A 17,019-nucleotide genomic window follows, 5' to 3' on the forward strand; every position below is an offset into this window, starting at 1 on the left:
GAGGTTTGGAGGATCATGGCTTAGGGCTTACTGGTTAGGCTTCACGGAGGCCCCCAAGACCCGTGTGAAGGACCACGGATTCACTTGGGCATGGGGGTCTAAGGGGCTGGCTAGGGAGGCTACTAGTTCTATACGACGGACACCACCACGGCCCGTTATCAAGACCACGGTCCGTGAAGGCGTCCATGGTCTGACACCTGGGCCTGGTGGAGTTTGACTCCAGACCATGTGCAGGTCTACGGAACGTGGACTCTATCACGGTCCGTGAACCCTGCCATGGTTTACTGCTTCAGGTAACTTTCTGCAATTTTTTTCTAGGTCTGCTTTTCGAGGTGGTACATCTACTCCTTTCAACGACAAGGAAAAGGTACACCTCTTTCCTCCTTTTTCTTTAATGAATATTTTTGGTTTTCCTTTCAATCTGAAGTGTTGCTATTTGTATTTGCAAACCTTACTTACCGGAGGTGCATTTTTTCCTGGATTTGTTGGATTAATATGTTTTTTAATGTTCTCTTTGCTATAAATTACCTTCTTCTACTTAAAGTTTAATTTTTATTTAGTTGATTTGTTAGTGTTTGACTTTGCCTGGTGTTTTGAAGGTCCACCGCCTTCCACATCTTCTATTCCAAAAAGGTAGATCCTCCGCCTTCCACATCATCCATTTCAAAAATCATACTTTTATGTTCAAGAGAGGAATAATCTTTCCAAGAACAAGGAAAAGGTACAGCCCATTTTCTTTCATGAATATTGTGGGTTTACCTTTCAATCTGAACTATTGCAATTAAGATTTGAAAATCTTCCTTACCGGAAGTGCATTTTTTCTGGGTTTGTTGGATTTATATGTTTTTGAATATTCTCTTTGCTATAAATTATCACCTTCTACTTAAAGTTAATTTTTTTTTAGTTGAATTTTTAGTGTTTGTGCTTGCCGCGTATTTCGAAAGTCCACTAATTTCCATCTTCTATTCCGAAAACATAGATCCACCACCTTCCACATCTTCTATACTAGAAGCCTTAGTTTTAGACAAAAAGAGAAATAATTAGAAGAACAACCCATCATAGGGTAAATATAATAAAGTACACAATTATTTATATTTTGGTAAATTGAAGATCCCTAGGCTTTACTGCATTTTAAAGAATATTAGTCATCCTTGGATTAACTATGTCGATAGTTTTTTTTACTTATGACACACTGGATTTAACATTGTTTGACGAAACAGCTTTGCGTAGACTTTTGAGAAGTCATCTGCTTGATTTTCAAAGTGCATGTCCCTGAATTTTTGGCTGATTTAGTCATCGGTTGATTTTATTGTAATTAGCTTATAGGATATACATGTCGGTGAAACTTGTAAGAGTATTCATTTGACGTAGAAGATAAGACCAACAAGACCAAACAGAGACACAACTGATTGCTTTCCAACTAGGATAGTTAAGTCCCCTATATTATTAAAGTTTATGTTTTTGTTTTAGGATGTTTGTTAGTGAAGCTTTTGTTTAATTGTTGTGTTATTTCTTTCAATTTTTTCTGGTTCATTTGGTTTTGGGTGGTAACCTGATTGTCGAGGTTCTTCACTATACCTTGTATGTTCATCCAATTGAATTCATCAAAAAACATAGAATAGCCTACTTATCTAATGATATTAATGGCACTTCCCTTCTTTATTCTCGATTTGGTAGAATTCTCCTTCTCATTTAAACTGGCTTCCTTCCTCAAAGAAAAAGGACACCCCTCCAGAGAGTTCATCTTCATTTAAGTGCAATGACTGAACCAGACAGATCGTTGTTCCTAAGGTTTAAAGATGTCAAGTAAGAACACTCTCCTATGCTTGCAAGGATACTTAATGTTAGCTTTTTGTGTATAACTATCACTTTTTCACGATTTTCACCCGTGAACAAGTAGTTCTTCTCTTTTTCTTTTCCTACCTGGACCATCACCATCTATGTATTATTCTAAATAGGTTTTTTGCGAGTTTCACCCGCGAACAATTGGTAAGCTAATGTTATGAAAAGTTAGCAAACCCATGATTCACTGAACACAATTTCTGAACAAGACATGATTCCTTAAATATCATGTTCCTTATCTTCAAACACAAGATACATGCTACAAGACAATCAGGATGTAGTTAGACCCTCTAATTTGATGATATTGGGGCGATCAAGCTTGCAGATGATCATAATTTCTCGTGCCATATATCTAATACTTTCTGGCTCGAAGTTATCAAATGGCACCTTCTTAAGGGCAACTTTCCTTTAACTTTCTAAATCACGTGCTCTGAATATCCTGTTGTACGTATCGGTATAGAAAAATATTCATCAATTAGAAAACCTAAAGCAATGATATTAAAAATTCTTTTGTATCAAAAAGTTGTGGAAATTTCCCCTGTCATTTACTTTTGTATTTTTCTAAAAAAATTATTTAATTTTTTGTCTTCAACTAAGCAAATGTGAATCTTATGCCCTTTAGATTGTGTTTTGTTTCTCTCTATAGATAGGGTAGAAAGATGCGAAAATGGATGGTCTTTCAAATTAATTTCAGCCTTCTAAGAACCTTGTTAGAATTTGCTTTTTCAACTGCAGTTAATTTTACTTTTACTTCTTTATGTTGGATAAGACTTAGTCAATTAGTTGTTAGCCATCTATTCCTAATATTTAGGAGTAAGTTAGTGAGTTCGGAATCTGCTATTCGTGGGTTTACTGCTTTCTGCTCTCTGTGTTTTATTCTAGTCTTATAAATGTAATCTCAAGACATCAATAAAAATGTTCTTCTACCGATATTCTTCTTGATTTCTCTTCTTTCTAATAACTCATACTTCTGAAACTTACCAACAATTGGTATCTAGAGCTTTTTTATCTTTCGAGATCTGTGGGTATTTCTCTGAGTGATTGTTTCAAGGAATTCAAGCACCACAACAAGAAACAACAAAAGATTAAACATGGAAGAAAGCTCAAGTTTCTTGGCAATGGCACCTCCTGTCTTTAATGGTGAAAAATTGCAGATGTGGGCAGTGAGGATGGAAGCTTATCTCGAAGCTTTAGATCTTTGGGAGGCAATAGAGGAAGACTGAAGTTCTTCCTCTACCCGAAAACCCTAAAATGGCTCAACTCATAAATCACAAGGACAAGAAAACCAGAAAATCTAAGGCAAAGGCATGTCTTTCTTCAACAATATTCACTCGTATCATGTCTCAAAAATTAGCAAAAGCCATCTGGGATTATCTCAAGGAAGAATATGAAGGAGATGATCATATCAAAGGTATGCAAGTTCTGAATATCATTAGAGAGTTTGAGTTATAGAAGATGAAAGAATCAGAAACCATCAAAGAATGCTCTGACAGGCTTATGTGCATAACAAACTGAGTAATATTACTTGGTTCTAAGTTTAAAGACTCGCGTATTGTTGAAAACATTCTGGTTAGTGTACCTGAAAGATTTGAAGGCACCATTACCACTTTGGAGAACACTAGGGATCTGTCAAAAATCACTTTGGTAGAATTATTGAATTCCTTGCAGGCTCAAGAACAAGAAGGGTTATGAGAGAAGAGGGAGCATTGGCGGCCAAAAATGAAGAGAGTGGAGGATACAAAAAGAAGAACCAGACAACAAATGGAGAAGGAGCAGCTCGCTACAGCAACAAAAGCAAAGCAGGTAGCTTCAAAGGAAACTAATTTTACTTTTACTTCTTTATATTAGATAAGACTTAGTCAATTAGTTGTTAGCCATCTATTCCTATTATTTAGGAGTAAGTTAGTGAGTTAGGAATTTGCTAGTCGTGGGTTTACTGCTTTCTGCTTTCTATTTTTTATTCTAGTCTTATAAATGTAATCTGAAGACATCAATAAAAATGTTCTTCTACCGATAATCTTCTTGACTTGTCTGCTCTCTAATAGCTCATACTTATGAAAATTACCAACAAACCTTTTGAATATTTCAACTTTACTATTTTTGTTCTTATTTTACTGACTTTTATAAGTGTTATTGTTATTGCTATGACGTCTAATTTTTTATTGGCACAATGATTTTATTTTATATGAAATGAATTAGCATTTCTATGCATTTGTTCAAAGCTTTTGCATTCTTGTAGAAAAAAAAGGAATACGATAGAAAATATTTGTTATATTTCTGATCATGATCTGTACTATAATCAAACCTAAGAGAAGAAAACCAATCATATGCTTACAACTGTCCTATTTCTTTTGGCTACCTTGTAACAAACATTTCAAAATTGTGGAGAAGATAACTACTACACTACTGCTGAACTTATTCTAGTTTCTAACGTGTGTAAGGGCTGCTCAGTATAAACTGCATACTTACAACTAAATGATTATTTGCCTCCGTTAGGGCCCATTTGGTTGTAGGACTCCTACCAAAGATTTTGCTATACCCAAAGCTAGATCCAGAAACTTCTTGCTAAGAGAAAAGAAGTACCATCAACTCGACCACATTCTTTGTTGGTCCCACCGAGTTGGAATGCCTGAAATGGATGTGTGGTAACAGGTAAAACCTGAAGGTTGATTCCATCCTTGTAGATGGAGATGCAAACTAGCTCTCCTTTTTACGAGCACAAACCATAGGCTAAGGGACGATCAACTATTTTTTGTTCTAATTAATGATTGGCACATAATTTAATTTTCAAAAGAAGTTATCCTTATTAAAACAAAAAACGAATGTCAACAAAAATAACAGCAACAAATTAGGAATAGAAAACATTATGACTAATTGGTCCGAAGGAAATAATTGCACTTGTTGGAAAAGCTAACAAATGCTTTATTAGCACAAACATTATGACTAATTGGTCCAAGTGCTCACACTCATCTCCAAATCCCTAAGTCTTCTAATTGCACAAACAATCACCACTGCTAGTTGGTACTAGGACCTGCATGATGAAATAGATTAAGATTGTAGCATGAGTATAAAAAATGGGTACTATGTAGACATCACATGTCGACTGAGCAAGAAAGGTAAAAACAATATGAAAAGATAGAATCTAGAAATAGACATAGATCAAACCGGATATGAAAGAAAGCATACGAGCATACCGAAAGTAAATCTAACTACACCTAAGCTAAACCTAACTGACCCCTATAAGCCTATAACATACACTCCTGCACGTGCTTCATTGAAAATTAAATAGACCCCGTAAGCCTGACAGGTATAAAGAGTAACTAAGTCGACAAGAGAGAAAGGCTCCACAAATCCAAACCCAAGAAACTAAATTCAGGCTCCCAACCCAAGTAACCACAATATCTTGTAATCCAGTCAACTTCCAACCCAGCTAGCAAGAGTGATAATCAATCTAGGTCGCCCAACTATCTTGTCCACTCCCAGCCCAACTAGCAAGACTGACATGTGGGCATGTCGATTCCAATAAGGGTCTCAAAATATCAAAGTCGCACATTTAGACAGACCACTTCAAAGCCATCCAACTAGAAAGAGAGTCTGACTCCCAAAAGGATGTCGAATATGAGATCAATCAATACTAAGCCACCGTGGATCAACGTCCCCTCACAAGGAATCTCAAGAAGTATCCAGCCTGAATAACCCCAATCCCAAGTCACCCGAGAAAGAACAAAACCTATGGTAACACATCAGAGGTCAAAACATATATGAAAGAAAGCATACGAGCATATTGAAAGTAAATCTAAATACATCTAAGGCTAAACCTAACTCGACCCCTATAAGCCTAGAATGTAAACTCATGTACATGTTAAGATGAAACTCAAACAGACGCCCGTAAGTACAACATGTATAAAGAGTAACTAAGTCTATAAGAGAGAAAGGCACGACAAATCCAGACCCAACAAACAAAAGTCAGGCTCCCAACCCAAGTAACCACAATATCTAGTAATCTAGTCAACTTCCAGCCCACCTAGCAAGAGTGATAATCAATCTAGGTTGCCCAGCCAGCAAGTCCACTCCAAAGAAGGTTGATTCCATCCTTGTAGATGGAGACGCAAACTAGCTCTTCTTTTTACGAGCACAAACCATAGGTTATGGGATGATCAACTAATTTGTGTTCTAATTAATGGCTGGCACATAATTTAATTTTCATAACAAGTTATCCTCATTAAAAAAAAAAAATGTCAATAAAAATAAAAGCAACGAAATTGGAATAGAAAACATTATGACAAATTGTTCCGAAGGAAATAATTGCACTTATTGGAAAAGCTAACAAATGCTTCATTAGATTTGAGGTATTAGTAGAACAACTGTTGCAATCCTTATGCTCTGGTACTATAACAAGTTTCTCGGTATTTATTGCATGCTCAAGTAAGTACTTTAAGAATTGATGGAGCTTTATTGCGTCAAAACTACGCGTACGTCTACAAAATGGCATAACCTTGATATTCTTCAAATTCTGTAAGTAAACTTTGAATATCTTTTGTTCAAACGAGAGGTGCTTTTCTTCCAGCAAATCAATGACTTCACCCTAAAAAAAGCATGGTTCTACAAATACATAACAAGGACTAATCGGGTTAGGTGGTAACCTTAACAACGATAGTAATGAAATTGAAGTCATTGAGGGTGTAAGGGATCAATATACATTTGACATAAAGATATTGTGAATTGAAAACATATTGGCATATCAAGAAATATCATTAATTTTTCCAAATTACGAGTCGATCTTAAGAGGTTGTTTAGGGGAAGGAATGTTTTGAAATATAAGAACTTATTGTCAACCATCTACATTCCAACAACAGTAAGGAGATGTCTTCCTCTTCCAACATCAATCTTGAAATCACCTGAACAAAAGAATAAGGAAGAATAAAGGTAAGTACATTAATTTACAGGGAATAAAAAACTAAACTTGTAGTGATTTCCCATTCTTGTAACACCTTATAGCTTAGACCAATAAAAGGAACTAATATTTAACCTCACGTACTAAATTAAAAATATATGATTTAATTAAAAGGAAGTGAATCAATAGATAATTAATCAGTTTAATTGAAAAAATGATGACCCCCATCGTACAATCAAGTTGATAGGTAGAAAACACAAGCTCAATTCACAATCAACATAAAAAGATTGGAGACATTTGGGACTGATAATTGACCTCGGTAAACTAGGATGACAATATTAGCTCAATAGCACAACGAACGCTTGCCAAAAGATCTTTCTCTATGTTTTCATTCATTTCATCTAATTCATCACAGTAGAGATTAAGATTTACGTGGTTCAAAGATGACAAGTCCCGCAGCTTGATTTTCATATGATTAAAACCCCAGAAATCGTTAAATGTTCAGTAGATGGAGCAACAATTTCAAAGCAGCGTGTATCATCTTTCATTGAATACCGATCCCCGTCAAGATGATCGTGATGGATCAATTGCAGTCATTATTAATCATGACACTGCACATATTCATTTCCTTAATGGATAATGTAATGCCTCTCCTTAACTGCTCTACCATTAAAAAATTTAGTCTAAACTTTATGTTCAGACCTGATGATGGTGTTTCTAATTTTCCCATAATTGACAAGCGGATTGAATTTGTTGTGAATAAGAAAGTGGATGATTTACGCTTGAATATATATTATAGAAATGCATATCCAATTCGGCATTATGACCAACGCTATAGCTTGCAAGAAGTTCTCTATAGTAGTTCATCGATTATATAACTCAACTGCAATAATTGCAGAACATTAGAAGAATTCTTACTAAATTGGACATCTCTGAAGAGTTTAACGCTAGAACGTTTGTTAATTCGAGATGAACACATTAAACAAATACTGTCAAATTGTTCTTAATTGGAATCTTTGAATCTATATGGATTTTGTGGTTTTAATCAATGGATTTTGTGCAAACGATTAAAACAACTAAATCCATATAGATTCAATGATTCCAATTGAGGACAATTTGAAATTGTTTGTTTAATGTGTTCATCCCAGATAAATAAACTTTTCAACGTTAAAATTTTTAGAGATGTTTAATTTAGTACACAATCTTCTAATATTGTCCAATTATTGCACCTACGTTTTATAATCGATGAACAACTTAAGAGAACTTCTGGCAAGCTATAGGATTGATCATGCCAAGTCAGATAAACAATTCTATAACGTATATTCAGGCATAAATCCTCCACTTTCTTATTCACAAAAATTGAAGCCACTTGTCAATTACGGAAAATATGAAAGACCATCATCATATCTGAATACAAATTTTAGATTGAACATTTTAATGTCTAAGGAGAGGTAGTACATTATCCATGAAGGAAATGAATTTGTGCACTGCTGAGCTATCTAAACGACCATACTCATCAGTGTCATAAACAACGTTGTTAATAGAAGTCCAGAAGTATTGCCAATCTAAAGAGAGAGAAGATGTTCCGAACTTGTCTGTCATGGACAATAAAGAAAGAATTTTGACAACAAGAGCATAAGGTAGCTTACTAATCCTATCAATTTCTTCACATTCTCTCTCAATTTTTAGTATTTTTTTTAGGGAAGTTTGAAATAAGAAGACTTTCAGAGGTGCCAGAGGATTGGTCTTGGTTGCTCATGTTGTTCAAATTGTATTACTATTGCTACCTGAAATCACAACGTCAGCTAACCACTCAACGGAAAAAAAGTACACTAGAATTTTTTTGTGAAGAATAAGAAGAGTTTCAGAAATACTGTTTTAAAAAATAAGAGCAAACACATATATTTATAAACAACAAACAATAGCGTAAACATGTGCTTATTGGGCTTTATTGGAAAAGGCACAATCCTTCAGAATAATCACAACCTTTCCCAAAGGTCACAAAAGTCACCATCTTTCGAAAAAGTCACAACTCTTCATTTTCCTCTAAGACCTTTTAAAACCCAAAAAGACATGCTACTTCTCTTTTGTTGAGAAATAACACAGGGTTAAGAAGGGGTGGAAATTATCATACATCAATACCGAGAATAAGTTTACTTGAAACTATAATTGCTATAGACAATTTCTGTTTCTTTTTTTATTATTCTTTCTTTAATGTCCAACTAACAAAGTTATATCACATGACACTATTTTTTAATGTGATAATATATGATATTCATTAATATATTCTTCTTTTAAAAATTAGGGTTCGGGAAAGGGAATAATTAAGGATGAGATTACAATTATGGTGAGAAATTAAATGATCTCACCAAAAATTGTGAAAATTTAGTAGTCAATGCTACTAAGATTATACCATGTATTATTATTTAATTACAATTTTCTGCGATTTTAAACCATAAAAAAGAATAATAAGACATTTAAACTTAAAGTTTACAAGTCTTGTATTTTAGTGAACACCATTATTCATCAAACTTCAAACACAAAACTTAAGAAATGAAATTAGGATAAAGGATATATAAACAATGTAGACTTTGGTTGCCCTTTCAAATTCTTTATTTTTTTTGTTTTGATGTTGTTCAATGTATGTATATTTTCATGAAAGGGCTAATGTCACACTACTTATATAGTGGCCATGGAGTTGACCATTTAATTATTTTCTATTTTTGGTCAGAGCATATAAATAATATATATAAATTAATTAATTAATGACATCTAGACAATCAAGACAATTATTTCATTAATGGTTCTTAGTTGATTATTTATCTTAAATAGGTTTCTGATGTCATGCTAAAATCAACAATGACATAATAATTTACTTCTTACATTTGAAAAAGATATATTCCCTTGTTTCAATTTTTCACACCTATTTTCCCTTTTAATCCGTTTAAAATTATTATTTTCCTTTTTATAATTTTTAATTATATTTTAATCCATAAAATATAAGGAGAGACGCGACAAACTCATATGCATTATCATGATGACAACTTTATGTTAAATGAGATGTTATTCACGTCTCCACATTGCATTTTTATTTTATAGGAGTAGCAATTAGGACTTGATTTCCATTATGGAAATAATTTCTACTGATTTAGCTTAATGACTATATAATTAATATTTTACAACATTGCATTAAAAAGAACCATGGTCAAGATATGAAGTTCTCTAACTAATCTCTATATATGTTGATAGATACTCGAGAAATTGAGTCCTCAGAGGAGAAATAAATTAATGAAGACATTACAATATTCTGAGTAAAGTTTTGACAATGACAAAGTGAACCAGGTTCACAAGCTTGTACCAGAACTAGGATAAAAGAGTGGAAAAGAAGAAATAATGCATCGAAGACAAACACTCCTAATTAAGGCAAAATAGTGAAGAAGACTCCTTATATGTAAAGGAAAAAAATTTTAGGAAAAGAATTACTTTCCTTGTAGGATTCAATTAGGGTTGAATCCGTCCTTAGAAAAACAACTTTTGAAATTCATAAATTGATAGAATTTAGTGGCAAGAGCAGTGCAACGCTAAAGAGTATATGACAGAGGAAAGAAGAACTACATCTAGGTTTTTCTTTCGATAGGCTTAGTTTGGATTCCTTCATCTTATAATTATTGTTTAGAGATAATTTTACTAAGAGTGAAAGAGAATTTGTGAGGTTTTGTAACAAAAAGTGAGTTTGGCTTCTTGGAGAGTAGAGTATACGATTATTGTTAATTGTTGAACAGTTAGAGTGAGCTATTTAGGTGATTGACTAGAGTTAGTCTTTTTTATTATAGAGTTGTAATCTAAAGTTGCTCTTTGAATTTAGGGAAGTTTGGTTTAAAATGCTACGAGGGTAGATCGTTTTTTTTCCTTGAATAATGAGGTTTTCCACGATAAATTCTCTATTTTATTGTAATGCATTTTTGTCTCTGAAAATTCAAGAAGAACCCAGTTCTTGTATAGGTGGTCAAAGTTTCTTTAATTTGTCAAACAACCCCTCGGATTTGAAAATTCTGACCATCCTGACTACGTGTACAAACAGGACAAGCCTTGTATGGATTAAAACAATCCCAAAGAGCATGGTGCGATCACCTATCAAGCTTCTTGCTTGCACACGGGTATTCAAGAGGCAAGATTGACAATAAATTGTTCTTCGAAATCAGGTCTCCAATATTCTCATAGTTCAGGTGTATCTAGATAACATTATCTTTGCAGGAAAATATGCAAAACACAGGGCTGACTCTGCACAACTAATGAGCAACGAATTTTAAATGAGCATGATGGGAGAGCTCAATTTCTTCTTGGGTATTCTAATCAAACAGTCCTCATCTGGAAGTTCAACTCATCAGCATAAGTACATAAAAAACCCTACTAAAGAAGTTCAACATGAATGAAGCGAAGACGAATAACACTCCAATTTCAACCACAACGAAGCTTGATAAAGATGAACCTGGTCCTGGTACATGACACAAAGTATATAGGAATGATTGGATCTCTATTGTATGTAATGGCTAACAGACCTAACATCGTATTTAGTGTTGGACTATGTGCATGCTTCCAATCATTTCCAAAGAAATCCTATCTAAAGGCTATCAAAAGGATTTTGTGATAACTCAAACGAACGTTGAGCCTGGTTCTCTGGTATCCTAAAGATGATTCATTTGATTTGGCTGGATTTGCTTTGGCAGACTACGTAGTCTACTTTGTAGGTAGAAAAAGTACATCTAAAATGGCTCACTTCTTAGGGCCATGCTTAGTATCATGAGCAACTATGAAACATAACTCAATCACCTTGTCTATGGCTGAAGAAGAATACGTTGTTTTTCCCTATTGTTATGCCCAACTTCTCTGAATCAAGTAACAACTTCAAAATTTTGGCATCATTGTAGACCTTTTTTCATTGCCGCCTTGGGCTCATGACTAACTTACTCAATAGTGTGGCCATGATCAACATTATCAAGAAATAAATGACCCAAAGAAACTATAGACTAAATCTCCATCCACTAAAGCCAAAACCCACAGACAAAGCATTAAACTATTTTCTTGTTAATAGGTAGAATCATAGTATTGTCGAAGAACAGGTTGTGTAACCTCGCCTCATACTCTGACACACTCATGGGAGCACTGCTCTAACCTGTAGAACTGATCTTGAGGGGATCATTGAAGTTGTGAGGGATGAGCCAAGCTAAAAAAAAAACTCAGACAACTTGGTCCAAGTGAAAAGAGGAGACCTAACTGAAGTGCTCTTAATGAAGGTAGCCAAGACTTACTAGCTGACCCATCTAACATATATGCCGTGAATTCGGCTCCTCTCGACTCCACTAGACCTAGAATATGATGTCTCTAATGGCAAGTTGTAAGAAACTTGTGGGTATCCCCACCAACAGCCCTAAAAAACCTTCGAGGTTAGAGTATGAGAAACACTCCAAGAATCTTCTTCTTTAAAGGTATGGCTTCATCCACATTCATGGGTTGGGCACCTCTAGGTGGTACCTAAACCTGATGTGCCTCTGTTGTAGGCTAATCCTGTTGTGCCAGTGCAGCTGCAGCTCTAGCTTGCTCTAACACCCCGTATCCAAAAATAGACCAGATTGCAGATTTCTTGTGTTGCAGGTGGCATTCACCGGCATCATCCACGGACCGTAGGAGGACCCACGGTCCAAGGTGTATGTCAGCAAACTCCCCCAGAACTCAACCAGAAATTCGGGCAAGTGTTGACCCACGGCCGGACCTACGGTCCGGTCAGGTCACGGATCGTGGTTTGTGCCCGTCGATCGATGCCCCTAAGGCCCAGCTTTAGTCCCTATTGACGGTTGACCAGTACAGACCATCATTTGATGCAAGGTCCGTAGATCTGACCATAGGTGAGGGTAGCAGCTAGTTAGATGAAAATTGTGATTGGGTCAACTTCAAATAGTCATAACTCTTAGCACAAAAGTTATTATCTGTGCCATTACATATGATATGATAGATAATTGAATCCACTTTCCAACGCCACTATGTTTGCTAAAATCTGACCTCCGAGTAAGAGGTTATGCTCATTTTAGTGAAGCCCTATCGGGCAGACTCGACCGACGACTTCAATCGACGGACCGTCGATTGACCTACGGCCCATAGGTCCAGTCTGTCGTTTACCACGACAACAATTAAATTAGGGGTCTTTTGGTGTTTACCTATTTCGTTTAACCCCTAAGGTACGTCGTTTAGACCCTAAATCATGTGATTTTAGTCAATTTAAGCCTAAAAACATAACTAGAACTTACCTTAGTCAAATCATTAATCAAAACTTAGAAAATTACAAGCAAGAAAGGAGAAAAAGGTCAAGAACCCTAGTGCAAGGATGCAGCAAGGTTCTATCAGTTCCAACCTCAAAATCGAAAGATTTCTCCGTGAAATTCGTCACAAGGTATGTGGGATTTCACTAGTATGTTCCTTTTGCCCATTGGGTCCCTAGAATTCAGTTAGATTCTTCATTCCATGATTATGAACAGACTTAGGGTTTCTAGATTTTCAACGGATAATCATGAATTTGTTATTTAAATGTTCCAAATCAGATTATCACATTATTACTCAATTTATTACATGAATTTCAGAACCCTAGCTATGTATTTCTTTAGTTCTTGAATTACACATGCTAGGTCAGTTATCTCAGTTATTAAGTTATACATGCCTCGGTTATTAATGCAGCATTATCAGATTAATTGTTGCATTTTTGTATGTTCAGTCTTTAGCTATCCAGTATTTACAGAAATCCAGTCATAACCAGTTAACCACTTAATTCATTGGGAGTAGCATAATACCGAGTTGGACTAGGGTTTAGCGTACCCATATAGTCCCAGAACTACGAGCCACGTAGGTGTAAGTCCCCTGTGTAGGCAACATCATTTTAGTGATCATGCCAGCATGCCTCTATACCTCTGGCAGGGTATATTGGGTTCTCTCGATGGGGCGTATGCATAGGAGTCCACATTTAGCTCATGTGGGTTTATGTCGGTAATTAGTAACTCCCACAGTTCAGTTAGACTTCATTGCATTGACCATATTTCAGTACAGTCACTATTCAGTCTTAGCATGTTATAAATTTGGTCATTGCATCAGTTAGCTCAGTATTCAGTATTTTTAGTCTCTATATCATGTTCAGATTATTTCATTGCTTTGTTTAGTTATACGTTATTTCAGCTTTACTTGATCATGCATGCTCAGTACCTTTCAAGTACTGACGCATATGTGCGCTACATGTTCTCGTGATGTAGGTTCAGGTTCTCAGCATCCAGATCACGCTTAGATCGGTTCCCGATCTCCAGTTCAACAGAATCATTGGTGAGTCCTTATTCTCTGAGGACAATAGTCATGAGTTTCTTTTCTGTATTTTTAGTCCTTAGTTTCAGTTTTTCTAGACTTAGTTGGGGATTGTCCCAGCATTTCTAGCCAGTTAGAGGCTATTTTTAGACATAGTTAGATTCAGCTTAGTATTTAGTTAATATTTTCTTTGTATTAAACTCATCAGTTTTCATTCATCTCACTTCTAGTACATGGGTATTCCCCATCATTTTAGACTTAATTTATGATTTAACTTCCGCATTAGTTATTATTATCTTTAGTATGCTCATGATCATACCAGCAGGGTTAGCTTGGGAACACTTGTGGTCCTAGGTCCCGTGTCCGCATCTCGGGGGTAGCTCGAGTCGTGACAAACTTGGTATCAAAGCATTAGGTTTAAGTTCCCTAGTATGTTTGAAAAGCCACAATAGGTAGAGTCCTTTTCATGGATGTGTAGTGCACACCACATCTAATGAGAGGGAGGCTACAAAGTGTTTTAGGGAATCTTTTTTTTCATGTTACTTTTATCGTGCGTAAGGTATGATGTTAATTATATTCTAACTCGACGTTCTACGTTTCAGTGATCATGCCTCATCGTAGAGTTTATGCCAGGAATGCGAATGCCAGGAACGCAAATGCAACTTCTCCAATTCCGAATTAGGAAGTCTCAAATGATGAATTCAGGAATGTCATTCAGATGTTGGCTCAGAGTGTCGCTAACCAGAACAATCAGCGGGTTCAAGCTCCTATGAATGCAAATTATGGATCAGCAGCAGCAAGGGTTCGTGACTTTGTTAGGATGAATCCGCCTGAGGTCTTAGGATCGCAGACTGGTAAAGATCCCAAGAATTTCTTAGATGAGATCAAGAAGATCTTGGAGGTGATACAGGTCACTAGGAATGATCGGGTTCAGTTAACATCTTACCAACTTAAGGATGTGGCTCATATCTGGTATACTCAGTGGAAGGAGAACAGGGGTACAGAATTCGCTCCTATTACTTGGGATTGTTTCCGCGAAACCTTTCTGGACAGGTTTTTCCCCATAGAGTTGAGAGAAACAAGGGCCTAGGAATTTATGAACTTGAGGCAGGGTAACATGACTGTCCAAGAGTGTGGGCTCAAGTTTAGCCAACTCTCCAAGTATGCTCCTCATATTGTTGCTGATTCTAGGGCACAGATGAATAAGTTTTTGTATGGAGTGTCAGACTTAGTGAAGACCGAGTGCAGGAATGCTATGTTGTTGGGAGACATGAACATCTCTAGGCATGCTCAGCAGGTTGAGGGTGATAAGCTTAGGGAATAGGCTAAGGAGACTAAGAAAGCAAGAACAGGTAACTACGAGTATTCCCAACAGAAATTGGGTGGTGGACATCGCTCGCAATTTCAACAGAAGTCTTCGACTCCAATACCTTCATCAGCTACTGTTCCATCCCCCAGGTTCCGTAACGATCAGAAAGGTATGGCGTCAGACTCTAAGTCTCAAGGTAGTGTTTCAGGCACCAAAACCTACCCAACTTGCCCGAAATGTAGTAAGAACCATCCGAGCGAGTGCCTTGCAGTTAAGGAAGGGTGCTTTGGGTGTGGTCAGTCTGGTCATAGATTAAAGGAATGTCTTTCTAAACAAGGTCAAGGAGGAAATAATGGTAGAGCTCAGTCTACAACTTCAGCAACACCAGCAAGTCTCCCGACTCAGCAAGGTAACTCTTCTAGTACAGGTGGCGGACAGCGCCAAAATAGGCTCTATGCTCTTCAGGCTCGTCAAGATCAGGAAGATTCTCCTGATGTAGTCACTGGTACGTTATGAGTCTTTGATCTTGATGTTTATGCATTGTTAGATCCAGGGGCTACTTTGTCTTTTGTAACTCCTTACATAGCAGTCCAATTCAGTGTTAGCCCAGAAATCCTTTCAGAACCCTTCTCAATCTCTACTCTAGTCGGTGGCCCAGTTATCGCTAGACGAGTATACAAAAATTGCTGTCACAGTTTCTCAGAAAGTCATCTCAGCAGATCTTGTAAAGTTAGAAATGGTAGACTTTGATATCTTTCTAGGCATGGATTGGTTATATTTTTGTTATGCCTCAGTCGATTATAGAACTAGGATTGTTTGTTTTCAATTTCCAGACGAACCAATCCTAGAATGGAAGGGTAGTAGCTTAGCGCCTATGGGTCGATTCATTTCTTACCTTAAGGCCAGAAAGATGATCTCTAAGGGTTATCTCTATCATCTAGTTCGGGTTAAGGATTCTAGTTCTGAATCACCAATTCTTGAGTCAGTCCTTGTAGCCAATGAGTTTTCAGAAGTATTTCCAAATGATCTTCCCGGAGTTCCTCCCGAAAGGGAAATCGACTTTGGAATTGATATCTTTACAATTACCCAGCCTATCTCTATTCCTCCTTATAGAATGGCTCCAGCTGAGCTTAAGGAATTGAAAGACCTTCTAGATAAAGGCTTCATCAGACCTCGTATTTCACCTTAGGGTGCACCAGTGTTGTTCGTAAAGAAGAAAGATGGTTCTCTCAGAGTGTGCATTGACTATAGGTAGTTGAACAAAGTCACAATCAAGAATAAGTATCCCATCCCCAGGATTGATGACTTGTTCGACCAACTTCAGTGTGCTAGTCATTTCTCAAAGATAAACCTCAGATCAAGTTATCATCAGCTTAGAGTCAGAGATAGTTACATTCTGAAAACAGCCTTCACAATTTGGTATGATCATTACGAATTTATAGTTATGTCATTTGGACTAACCAATGCTCCTACAACTTTCATGGATTTGATGAACAGAGTGTTCAAACAGTACTTGGACTTGTGTGTTATCATCTTTATTGATGATATCCTCATTTACTCTAGGAATGAGCAAGAACATGCGAGTCAGTTGAGAGTTATTCTGCAAACTCTCAAAGATCGCCAGTTATTTGCAAAA

This window comes from Solanum tuberosum, unplaced genomic scaffold (assembly GCF_000226075.1).
Source record: "Solanum tuberosum cultivar DM 1-3 516 R44 unplaced genomic scaffold, SolTub_3.0 scf00024, whole genome shotgun sequence".
In the NCBI taxonomy this organism is placed as follows: Eukaryota; Viridiplantae; Streptophyta; class Magnoliopsida; order Solanales; family Solanaceae; genus Solanum; species Solanum tuberosum.